General features: G+C 41.9%; 1 protein-coding gene across 4 annotated transcripts in view; it reads right to left on the bottom strand.

The window, feature by feature from the left end:
• hectd1 (HECT domain containing 1) overlaps positions 1 to 12,580 on the bottom strand; it is a 182,225-nt gene that overhangs the window by 76,212 nt on the left and 93,433 nt on the right. The window lies entirely within an intron of this gene.

Here is a 12,580-nt window from a genome sequence, read left to right as displayed (position 1 = left end):
TGTGTGGAACCAGTCAGAGTTGAAGTTATTTTAGGTCAAATGCTTTCCATATTCGTTCTTGGAATGAGTGTGTCGCAGGCAAGGCCAGCATTTAGAGCCACCCCGAAGAGCCCTCGAGAAGGTGGTTAGCAGCTTCCTTGAATGACTGCAGTCCATATGGTGTAGGTGCACATGGTACGATGGTCCTTCTATAGCAGTTGTATACAATTGAGTAGCTTGCTATGCCATATCAGAGGGCAGTCAGGAGTCAACCATATTGTTGTGGGTCTGGAGACACATGTAGGCCAGGCTGGGTAAGGATGGCAGGTTTCCTTCATTTTTAGTCACTGATCATTTTCAATGAGACAAGTATTTTATTCCAGATATATTAATTATTGCTGAAATAAAAATACATGTCAAAGCTTCTCATCTTGCACTCATCAGGGCAGTTTGCAAGAATACCAGTGTAAGGGGAAAACAACAATTTATACTATACTTGAAGAAGGTGCTGATTGGTTGGCAAGTGGACTCTAATTGGTAGTGGTGTTGCCATTGAAATGCGCATTTTCCACATTGACTGTAACTGCCAGCATTGTTTGAAATTTAAACCAAGCAGCTTGACCCTGATTGGTCAAGGCATTGCCCTGAGGGATGAGCCAGCGAATGGCTGTAACTTATTTTGTTTAGTTGAAACAGGCATAATGTATGTACATGTTCTTTCTGTCTGCAAAGAACAGGGCTCTGCGTTTACGTAGCTTCCAATACACACAAATGCACCACATTGCGAACCGGACGGACAATCTTAAATTGGTTGTCAGCGTAATTCTTAGCACACTGAGGAATATTTAGCAATCGTTGTCCAATTGTGGAATCACATCTAATGTTGGACACTGTTTTGAGTTACACAAGCATGGGCTGGTTGGGTATGGTCTCTACCTTATCCGTTGCAAACAGTAGTTAGGATATACTGTTTCATACAATCCGCCAGTCTTTGGGACGTACAGCCTACATACCTAGCATCACATTGGCACTGAAATCCATATACCACAATACTCATTTGTGTGATATGCAGAACATCTTTTTGGCTTGACGGCAGCATCCTGTTAATGGCGAATACCACTCATGTTGCTACTGCATGGTAGCAGTATGAAACAGCTAGCTTCATTTGTTGCTCATATTTTTAAGATACCTTGCCCTTCCAGGGTAATCGGAGGTAGACTGGGCGCTTTTCAGGGCCAAAAGTATCAGCCTGAGGCCCGTTTATGAGTTTGCGTGATATACAGTGCAAAATGATCTGATCAGGGTAGCCATTATCCCGCAGGATGTCTTTGATGCGCCCTATTTCAGCATCAAGCTTGCAAGCTTCCTATTTACAAAGTTGCCAATAAAACCAATCTCATAGCATGTGGAACTGCAAGAATCCCAACACGTATATTGACCAGTGAAGGTAGGCTTGCGTTAGACCGTGATAGAGAAACCCCTGGCAGATTTCCCAACTAGTACGTCAAGGGAGTTCATTTGAATGCTCCATTTCAAAAGTGAATTGAGTGCAGGACAGTGCCCACTAAGATACATAAGGAAATTATTACATGCAGCTGCCCCTTAAACATTGCGAACGTATCATCCACATATCGGAAATATGCAAGGAGTAGGAGGTTAGGTGTCATTCCATCAAAGACATCTGCCTCATGGAACCCAACAAAGATGTTTGTGAGAGCTGGGCCTAGAGGGGATCCCATGGCAACCCCACCCATTTAGGCATACATGGTGCAATTAAAACTGAACTCAACTGCATGACCTGTTGAGTTCATAAGTTCAATGAATAGGTTCGATGCACTGCAGGAACTCACCAAGCCTCCTTAGACAGCACAGTCCAAACCCAGACCACTAACATCTAGAAGGACAAGGGCAACAGATACATGGGAACACAATCACCTGCAAGTTCCCCTCCAAGCCACTAACCACCCTGACTTGGAAATATATTGTCATTTCTTCACCGTCGCTGATGTGATTCCACAATTGGACAACATTTGCTAAATAATTCTCAGTGTGCGAAGAATTAAGCTAAGAATCAGAGTACACTTGCCAACCGATCAGCACTTTCCTCATACAGTATAAATTGTTGTTTTCCTCTTACATTGGTATTCTTGCGAAGTGTCCTGATAAGTGCAAGACGAAAAGCTTCAATGTCTCTTTTTTCAGTAATCCTCAAGTTCTGTGCTACCAAACGACTATTTATATGTTAATCAATTGAATTTAAATTCCCCCAGCTGCCGTGGTGGGTTTTGAATGCACGTCTCTTGGTGCATTAGTCCAGACCTCTGGATTATTGAGTTCTGTAACATTACCATTATGCTACTACGCTACTGTGTAATGAAGCGGGGTCAATTAATAATCTATTTGTAAAGGATCCTTTGGTCAAAAAGTGATCATAATGCAATTGAATTCCATATCAAGTCTAAGTGTAACACATTTGAGGCCAAAACAAGAATCTTAAACTTAACCAAATATATGAGAGGTGAACTGGCTAAAGTTGATTAGGTAAATAAACTAGAAGTTACTGCGGTAAATAAACAATGGGAAACATTTAAAGAAACAATTCAATAGATTCAACAAAAATACATCGCATTAGAAACAAAAACTCAGCATGAAACATCAGTCTATGATTTTCTACAGAAGTTAAGTATTAGACTAAAAGGAGAGGCTTATAATGTTGCAAAGAATAGTGATGAAATTATAACCCTGGCTTCTTTTCTCCACTGCAGTTTTGTTAAACCCTTCTCCCTGTCCACCCTCACCTCCAACAATAAGTGCAAAGAGCTCAGGCTTCCTTGTCGTGAAGGTAGAGGCTATCCAATATGCTGCCTTTGCCACGCCCCTCCTTCCACAAACCCACTTGGCCAAACTCACCCAATTGCTCCCCCTGCCCCAGCCCCAAACAAACACTCTCTAGTTTCTCTCCCATATCCCCTCATGCCCTCTACAACCCCATCTTGTCCATGAGACCAACCTCCTATGTCCTTGATTCTATTTCCACTAAGCTGCTGATCATACAACTTCCCCTCTCAGTCCAAATGTTGGCTGAGATGATTAATGACTCTCTACAGGTATTGTCACTCTCTCCTTTTAAATCTGCCATCATGACCCCTATCCTTGACACCAGTGTCCTTGCAAACTAGCCCATCTCCAATCTCCCTCTCCTCTCCAAAGTCTTTGAAAATGTCACCTCCCAAATCCACGCGTGTCTTTCCTGGAACTCCAGGTTTGAATCCCTCCAATCAAGTTTTCTTCCCTGCCATGGTACCAAAACAGCTCTTACCTAAGACACAAGACTGTGGCAAAGGTAAACTTTCCCTCCTTGACCTTCTCAACCTGTCTGCAGCCTTTAACAGGTTTAACCACACCATCCTCCTACATTGTCACTCAACTTTATGAGACTGCTCTCATGTTGTTCCAATCTTATAAATCTAATCATCACTTGCAATGGCTTCTTTTCCTGCTCCTGAACCGTTACACTATGTCAAACAAGTGGCAGAGTGAATTTCACAGAAAAGGGTGAAGTGATGCATTTTGGCAGAGGGGGTGAGAAGAGGCAATATTGGCACAATTCTAAACAAAGTGCAAGAACAGCGGAGCCTGGGTGCGCATGGGCATCAATCTTTGAAGGTGACAGGGCATATTGAGAGAGTGGTTAGCTATGCATATGGGATTTTGGGCTTCATAAATACAGGCATCGAGTACTTTTGCAGTTAAGTTATGCTGAACTGGATTGGTTCCAACTGGAGTGTTGCACCAGATCTAGTCACTACACTTCAGGAGAAATGTGAAGGTCCTTAAGAGGGTGCAGGGGAGATTTACCAAAATTGTTCCAGGATGTAGGATTTTAGTTACAAAATCAGGTTGAAAAGGAGATCCGAGGGGAGGTTTGATAGTTAGCAAAAGGAGATCTGAGGGGAGATTTGATAGAGGTGTACAAGATTATGACATGTTTACATAAGGTAAGCAAGGAAAAACTGTTTTCATTAACTGATTCTACAAGGACTGGAGGAAGCAGGTTAAGATTTTGGGCAAGAGATGACAGGGGGTTGTGAGGAAGAATGTTTTTTATGCTCTGAGTGATAATGATCTGGAACTCGCTGCCCATAAGGGTGGTGCATGGGGAAACAATGATTTCAAAGGAAAATCAGATGGGTCTTGAAGGAAATAAGCCTGCAGAGCTGCAGGGATGAAACGAGAGAATGGGACTGACTGGATTGTTCTGTGGGGGCTGATGGGCCAAATGGTCTCCTATGACTCCCGCAAGGATCTATCCTTTGGCTTCCATTTCTCACCTACACATCGTCCCTCGGCAACATCATCTGAAAATACAGCATTAGTTTCCAAACATACTCCGATGACACCTAGCTGTATCTCTCAACCTCTCTCGACTCATCCACTGTTGCTAAGTTATCAGCAACTGGAGGAGCAGAAATTTCCTCGAATTAAATGTTGGGACTGAACCCACTGATTTTGGTCCCTGCTCCAAACTCTGTTCCCTCGCTAGTAACTCCATTCCTCTCCCTGGTAACAATCTGAGATTAAACCAATCTGTTCGCAATTTTGGTGTCACATTTGTAAGGAATATATCTTTTTATTTTCTGTTGGACTGTGGATTAAAATTACAATGGCTGCAGTTTGAAAGATATGTCTACTGGAACAGTATGAGATGTGTATACAATGATGCAGTCCTGGAACAGAGTGTGCCATGAAAGACAGGATGGTGCCAGAAAGGAATCCTGAGCTAAGAGAGCTGCCTAGCAACAACGTTTTAATTGGCTCCTGACCAGGTGACCAGGCTTTGTGTGAGAGCAGTGTAGCTGAATAACTCCTAGTCTGAAAGGAGCAAGACCTAAAACATCTTTCTCCTGTGTGGAAGATTCCAGCAATTCCACAATAACAACTAGCTGGCTTTTTCTTCTCATATCTCCATAACCTGCTCGCTTTCTCTGAAAACCCCTGTCAAGAGGCAAAGGGGAAAATCACTGTTACAGACATTGAAAGGCAAGTGCTCAACCAGTGAACTAAATATCGGAAGTGCTGGAAGATCACCTCATGTCATTAACAAGAACTGAAAGGAATTTGGAAGACATTAATCAAAATCAGCCCATTGAATCCTATACTCCAGAATTGGTGATATTGAACTGTTTTATCCCACCCTTAAAATCCATGTTTATGTGTGCCCTTGTGTCTTGTATGTGTGTGTATAGGGACTTAAGAAGGGGTAGAGTTTAGGTTATACAGTTAGAAATTAGCAGTTCATATTTCTTTCTTTTGCCACTGGTTAATGACAGTTTGTTCAATAAACAGTTATTTACTATATTAAGTTCACAAACCTGGTGCTCGTATTCTGTTAACCTAAATTAAATAGTTAGGTAGAATAGTGGTTTGATCAAACTTTTCACGTTTGTCATGGCTCGGGGAACAATGGGGCTTGATATTATAGTCCCAATGAGTCATGACACATTTGACCCCAGAATCTTCCAGCCACATTTTTGCACCATCACAAAGAACATTACCACCTCTATAATATTGCCAGACTTTGCCACGCCTCAGCTCATTGGCTGCCGAATCATTCATTCATACCTTTGCTGCCTCCAAAGGTGACTATTTCAATTATCTCATGACTGGTCTCTCACATTCTACCCGCTGTAACCTTGAAGTCATCCAGCTCTGCTGTTTGTGTCTTAATTCACACCAAAACCTGTTCACCTGATAGGATGTCCAGTGTCCAAGGATCTACACTGGCCCCCAGCCAAGCAAGGTCTTGATTTTAAAATTCTAATCCTTGTTTTCAAATCTCATCATGGTCTTGCTCCTCCCTATGTCTATAATCTCCTCCAGACCCACATCTGTCAGATATCTGTGTTCCTCTAATTCTGGCCTTTTAAGTATCCCTGATTTTAATGACTCCATTATTGGTGGCCAGGCCTTCAGTTACCTAGGCCCTTAACTCTTGGAATACCCTCTCAACACGTCTCTGCTTCTCTATCTTGCCTTCGTCCCTGAAAATACTGCTTAAAACTTACCTCAATGACAAAGATTTTGGCTATCTGACCTAATATCTCATGTTGTGTGGTGTTATATTTTGTTTTATAATGCTGCTATGAAGCACATGGGTTGTTTTATTATGTTAAAACTGCAATATAAATATAAGCTGTTGTAGTAAGCCTGACGATTGGGATTGTTTTAGAAATCAGCAAAGGGTAGCCAAAGGGGATGGGGGAAGGAGAAAAAAGATGAGAGTAAACTAGTCAGGAGTGTAAAATTAGATTGTAAGAACTTTTACAAGTACATAAAAAGGAAAGGAGCTAAAGTAACACAATAGTCCCCCTTAGTGGCAGAAGCAGAAGAAATGATAAATGAAAAAATAGCAGGGACATTTGACACGTATGTTTCATCTTCACAGTAGACACAAAATACATACCAAAAATAGAGGGTAACTTAGGGGCTGATAAGAGTGAGGAATTTAAAGCAATTGATACCAGAGAAAAAGTATTCAAAAAACTTATGGGACTAAAATCCGACAAATCCCCAGGACCTGATGGCCTACATCCAAGATCCTAAAAGCAATTGCTGCAGTGATAGTGGATGCACTGGTAAGATTTTCCAAAATTCCCAACTCTAAAACGGTCCCCATAGATTGGAGGCTAGCAAGTGCAACACCATGCTTCAAGGAGGGAGACAGAAAACGAGGAAGTCCGGGCCGGTTATCCTGACAGTCATTGCAAAATTGCTGGCATCTATTATTAAAGTATTAACAATGCATTTAGAAAATTATAGTATGATCTGACAAAGTCAATTGTCTTACAAAAGTGAAATAGCGTTTGACATGTGTATTGGTTTTTTGAGAATGTAATTAGTAGGGTAGATGTAGTATATTTTGATTTCCAAAAGGCATTAATGTGCCATACAAAAGTTTGATATACAACATAAGGGCTCATGGAGTTGGCAGTAAAAGCATGGGTGGAGCGTTGGTTAATGGACAGGAAGCAAAAAGTAGGGATAAATGGGGCACTTTCATATTTGGCAAGCCACAATTAATAGGGTGCTGCAAAGATCAGTGCTGGGGATCAGTTATTTACAAACTAGATGGGAATGTAAGCTGTGAGAAGAACACAAAGAGGCTGTAAGGAGTTAAAGACATGTTAAGTGAGTGCGCAAGAAGATGTCAGGTGGAGTATGATGTGGGGAAGAATGATGTCATCCCAAAGAGCAGAGTGTTTTCAAAAAAGTATTAAAGTTGTAAATGTAGATGTTCAGAGGGACTTGGGTATACCCCTATAGGGAACACAAAGTTAGCATGAAGGTACAGCAAGCAATTAGGAAGGCAAATGGCACATTGTCCTGTATTGCAAGGGCCTGGAATACAAGAATAAGGAAGTCTTGCTACAATTGTAAAAGGCTTTAGCGAGACCACACAAGAGTAGTGCGCGCAGTTTTGGGCTTCCTATCTAAGGAAGGATATCCTTCCCTTGGGAGGTGTTATAGCAAAAGGTATCAGTTTCTGAGATAATGAGGCAACGGATAAAAGTTAAAGAGTGAGCCTGAAAAGGAGCAGTATCAGGAGTTTGAAACAAAATCAAACCACTACAATCACAGGAAAGTCAGGAGTTGATTGGCTGGTGAGTATAACTGCTTGGAGACAGACTAAATTGGGAGTCTAAAAACATAAAGTATTAATAACAAGGAACTGTGCCTTACCTTCTATTTTTAATTAAGATTTAATACCACTAGTAAGGTTCATCAGTATTGGTAACGGTTCATTAATAGTAGCAAGGCTTACTAACTAATAGATACAGGAATGGCAAGGCTACTCTGATCTCTAGATTCCACATCCTATGTAATGTGGGAACTCCAGGATGCTTCTTGTATCATGGATAATCATCAGTTGCAGCAGCTTGAGCTCCGGATTTCGGAACTTCAGCAGCAGCCAGTGTCATTGCAGTACAGCTGTGAGGTTCAGAGCTTCATGGGTAGCACATCTATAGATGTAGTCACCCTGCTGCTCAAGAATATGCAGAGGAGAGGGAATGGGTGACCACTAGACAGTCAAAAATGAACAGGCAGGTAACGCAGGAGTCCCCTGAGTGCATTCTACTCTTCAATAGTATTCAGTTCTGAATACTGATTAAAGTGATGGTTCATCTTGGAATGCAGACATAGCCAAGATCATGGCACCAAGGGTACAGCTGTACAGGAAGGAACAAAGAAAAACAAAAGAACAACAGTGATAGGAGATCCAAAAGTTAGGGGAACAGACAGCCGTTTCTGCAGCCACAGACGTGAATCCAGAATGGTATGGTGCATCACTGTTGCCAGGGTCAAGATTGTCAATGAACAGCTGCCGAGCAGTCAGAGGAGGGTCAACAGCCAGCAGTCATGGTCCAAATTGGTAGGAACAAGATACGATAAAGAAGCATGTGGTCCTGCAGTCAGGACTTAGGGAGTGGTGTGGAAAATTCGCAAGCAGTAGTAATCTCCGGATTACAGGATTTACAAAAATGGTTCCAGGGATGAGAAACTTCAGCTATGAGGATAGGTTGGAGAGGTTGGGACTGTTCTCCTTGGAGAGAAGGTGGCTAAGAGGAGATTTTATAGAGATGTTCAAAATCATGAGGGGGGCTGGACAGAGTAGATAGGGAGAAGCTGTTCCCACTTGTAAAAGGATCAAGAACGAGAGGGCACAGATTTAAAGTGATTTGCAAAAGAAACAAATGTGACGTGAGAAAAAGCTTTTTCACACAAGCAGTTTGGGTCTGGAATGCACTGCCTGGAAGTGTGGTGGAGGCAGGTTCAATCGAGGCATTCAAGAGGGCATTAGATGATTATTTGAATAGAAACAACATGCAGGGGCACAGGGAAAAGGCAGGGCAATGGCACTCGGTCATAATGCTCATTTGGAGAGCCGATGCAGACACGATGGGCCGAATGGCCTCCTTCTGCGCCGTTAAAATTCTGTGATTCTGCGATTACTCCCGGTACAAGTGAGAATAGAAAAGCAGATGAATGCATGGCTGGGAGAATAGTGCAAGAGGAAGGGCTTTAGACTCTTGGAACATTGGGACTGGCTCTGGGAGAGATGGGACCTATAAAGGCTGGACGGGTTGCATCTATGTGGAGCCAGGCCCAAGTTCCTGGTAGGGTGATTTGCTACTGATGTTGGGTAGGGTTTAAATTAACTTGCAGGGGTTTGGGAACCAGGAGGTAATATTAGAGAGGAATACCGAGGCACACAGGATACTAGGAGACATAGACAGCATTAGAGAATGAAAGAGTAAGTTATTAGGTGGGATCAGAATAAGGGAGAAAGCAATAAGATCTAAATCAGAGTTACTGTGCACATATGTGAATGCATGGAGCGTGATAAATAAGATCGGTGAGTTACAGGCGCAGATTGCCATGTGGAAATATGATGATGTGGCCATAACAGAGACCTAGCTCAAAGAAGGGCAGATCTGGTGTTAACTATTCCTGGATCCAAGATGCTCAGGAAAGATAGGAAAGGGAGAAAAGGGGAATGGGTGGCGATAATGACCAAGGAAAGCATTGCAGTGCTGGTGAAAGAGGATGTCCCAGAGGGGTCAAGGACAGAATCTATTTGGCTAGAGCTAAGGAATAAAAAAGGTGGAATTACATTGCTTGGTGTAGTCTACAGGCCATCGATTAGTGGGAAAGATGTAGAGGCACAAATTTATAAAGGAAATTACAGAGAGATGCAAGAATTATAGAGTAGTTATAATGGGGGACTATAATTATCCAAATATAGATTGGGATAGTAATTGAGCAATGGATAGAGAAGGGCATGAGTTCGCAGAGTGTTATGTTCAGGAAATTTTTCTACAGCAGTATGTTTCCAGTCCAACGAGAAAGGAGAGACTACTTCGTCCTGGTTCTTGGGAATGAGGTGGGTCAAGTGAAAGTAGGAGAACACTTGGGGGACAGTGATCATTGTATCATAAGGTTTAGGTTGGCAATGGAAAATGACAAGGAACAATCCAGAGTAAGAATCATTAACTCGGGGAAAGTCAACTTCAAAAGGGTAAGAATGGATCTGGGCCAGATAAACTGGAATCGAAGGCTGGCAACAAAAACAGTACCTGAATAATAGGCTACCTTCAAAGAAGAGAGTTTGGGCACAATCAAGGTATATTCCCACAAAAGGGAAAAGTAGGGCAAATAAATCCAGAGCTCACTAAATAACAAAAGAGATGGATATTAAGGTGAAGAAAAAGTGTGCTCATGTCAGATGTCAGGTGGATAAAACAACAGAAAATCAGGCTGAAAAGGAAAGTATAAAAGCAAATAAGAGAAGCAAAGAGAGAGTATAAAACGAGACTGACAGCTAACAAAGTCTTCTATAGACATATAAATAGTAAAAGGAGGAGTTGGGCCCTTTAGGAAACAAAAAGGAGAATTACACACGGTGTTGGGGCCATGGCTGAGGTGTTAAATGAATACTTTGCAGCTGCCTTTACCAAGGAAGAAGATGCTACCCAGGTCACAGTGAAAGAGGAGGTAATTAATACACTAGAAGGACTTAAAATTGATACAGTGGTAGTATTGTCTGTATTTAAAAGTGATAAGGCACCAGTGCCAGATGAGATGCATCCAAGGATCCTGAGGGAAGTGAGAATGGAAATTGAGGCGGCACAGGCCATAATTTTCCAGTCTTCCTTAAACTCAGGGGTGCTATTAGAGGACTAGAGAATTGCACATGTTACACCCTTGTTCAAAAAAAGGGTGTAAAGATAAGGCGAGTAACTACAAGCCAGTCAGTTTAATTTTAGTGGTGGAATACTTCTAGAAACAATAATACGGGACAAAATTAATAGTCACTTGGACAAATGAGGGTTAATTAAGCACGGATTTGTTAAAAGAAAATTACTTTCAACTAACTTGCTGGAGGTTTCTTGAATAGGTAAAAAAAGAGGGTTGATGAGGGTAATGCTGTTGATGTGTACATGGACTTCCAAAAAGGTATTTGGTATAGTGCCCCACAACAGATTTGTGAGCAAAGTAACAGTTCATGGGATAAAAGGGACAGTTGCAACATGAAACATATCCATGAGTCATATGAAATAGAGGCTAGCTGTTGAAGGGTGCTTTTCAGGCTGCAGGAAAGTTTGTGGTAGAGTTTCCCAGGGCTCGGTGTTGGGGCCGTTGTTGCTCTTGATATATTAATGACTAGACCTTGTTGTACAGGGCACAATTTCAAAATTTGCAGATGATATGAAATTTGGAAGTATTGTGAACTGCGAGGAGGAATAGCATAGAACTTCAAAAGGACAGAGACAGGTTGGTGGAATGGGCTGACAAGTGGCAGATGAAGTTCAATGCGGAGAACTGTGAACTAATTCATTTTAAACAAAGAATACAGAGACAAAATAAAACAACAGGTACAACACTAAAGCTGGTGCAGGAGCAGAGGGATGTGGCTATATATGTGCCTAAATCATTGAAGGTGGCAGGACAGCTTGAGAGAATGGTCAATAAAGAATACAATAAATATTAATAGAGGCATAGAGTACGAGAGCAAGTAGGTTATTTTGAACTTGTATAAGACATTGGTTCGGCCTCATCTAGAATATCGTGTCTGGGCGCCACACTTCAGTAAGGATGTTAAGGCATTTGAAAGAGTGCAAAAAAGATTCACAGGAAAGGTTCTAGAGATGAGGAACTTCAGTTACAAAGATAGATCTGAGAAGTTGGTACTGCTTTCCTTGATGAGGAGATTTGATAGAGGTATTCAAAATCATGAAGTGTATGGACAGATTAGATAGGGAAAAACTGCTCCCACTCGTGAAAGGATCAAGAATGAGAGGGCACAAACTTAAGTTAACTGGCAAAAGAAGCAATGACAACATGAGGAAAAACTTTTTCACACAGGGGGTGGTTAGGATCTGGAATGCACTGCCTGAGTTTGTAGTGGAGGCAGGTTCAATCGAGGCATTCAAAAGGGAATTAGATTGTTATCTAAAAAGGAAAATGTGTAGGATTACAGGATAAAGGCAGGGGAAATGTCACTAGATGAACTACCCATTCGGAAAGCCTGTGAACACATGATGGGCCGAACTGCCTCCTTCTACTGTATAACAATTTGGTGATAATGGGGTCATCCTACGATGAGAGTCCGAGTAAATTGGGTATATACTTGATGGAATTTTGAAGAATGAGATCTCATTGAAATGCACAAGATACTGAAGGGGTTTGACAGGATAGACACAAATGATGTTTCTCCTGGTTGGGAAAGCTAGAACACAAAAACACAGGGCGGCATTTTCTGGCCCTGACCACTGCCAGGATTGTCCAGTGCCGCTGAAATTCAATGGACTTTTGGCTAAGCCGCCAAATCCCTCATGGCGGCTTCTGCCACGACAGTGCTGGAAAATCCCAGCCTCAGTCTCAGGATAAGAGATTGATCATTTGACACTGAGATTAGGAGAAATTCCTTCATTCAGAGGGCTGTGAATCTTTGGAATAAAGGTGTTGAGTATTTTCAAGGTTGCAACAAACAGATTTTTGGTCCGTCATGGGATCAAGGGATATGGGGAGCAGGCAGGAA

The sequence above is a fragment of the Cetorhinus maximus genome, chromosome 18 (genome assembly GCF_964194155.1).
Source record: "Cetorhinus maximus chromosome 18, sCetMax3.hap1.1, whole genome shotgun sequence".
In the NCBI taxonomy this organism is placed as follows: Eukaryota; Metazoa; Chordata; class Chondrichthyes; order Lamniformes; family Cetorhinidae; genus Cetorhinus; species Cetorhinus maximus.
Note: the sequence above shows the minus strand (reverse complement) of the source record. Positions and strands in the feature narration are given on the sequence as shown.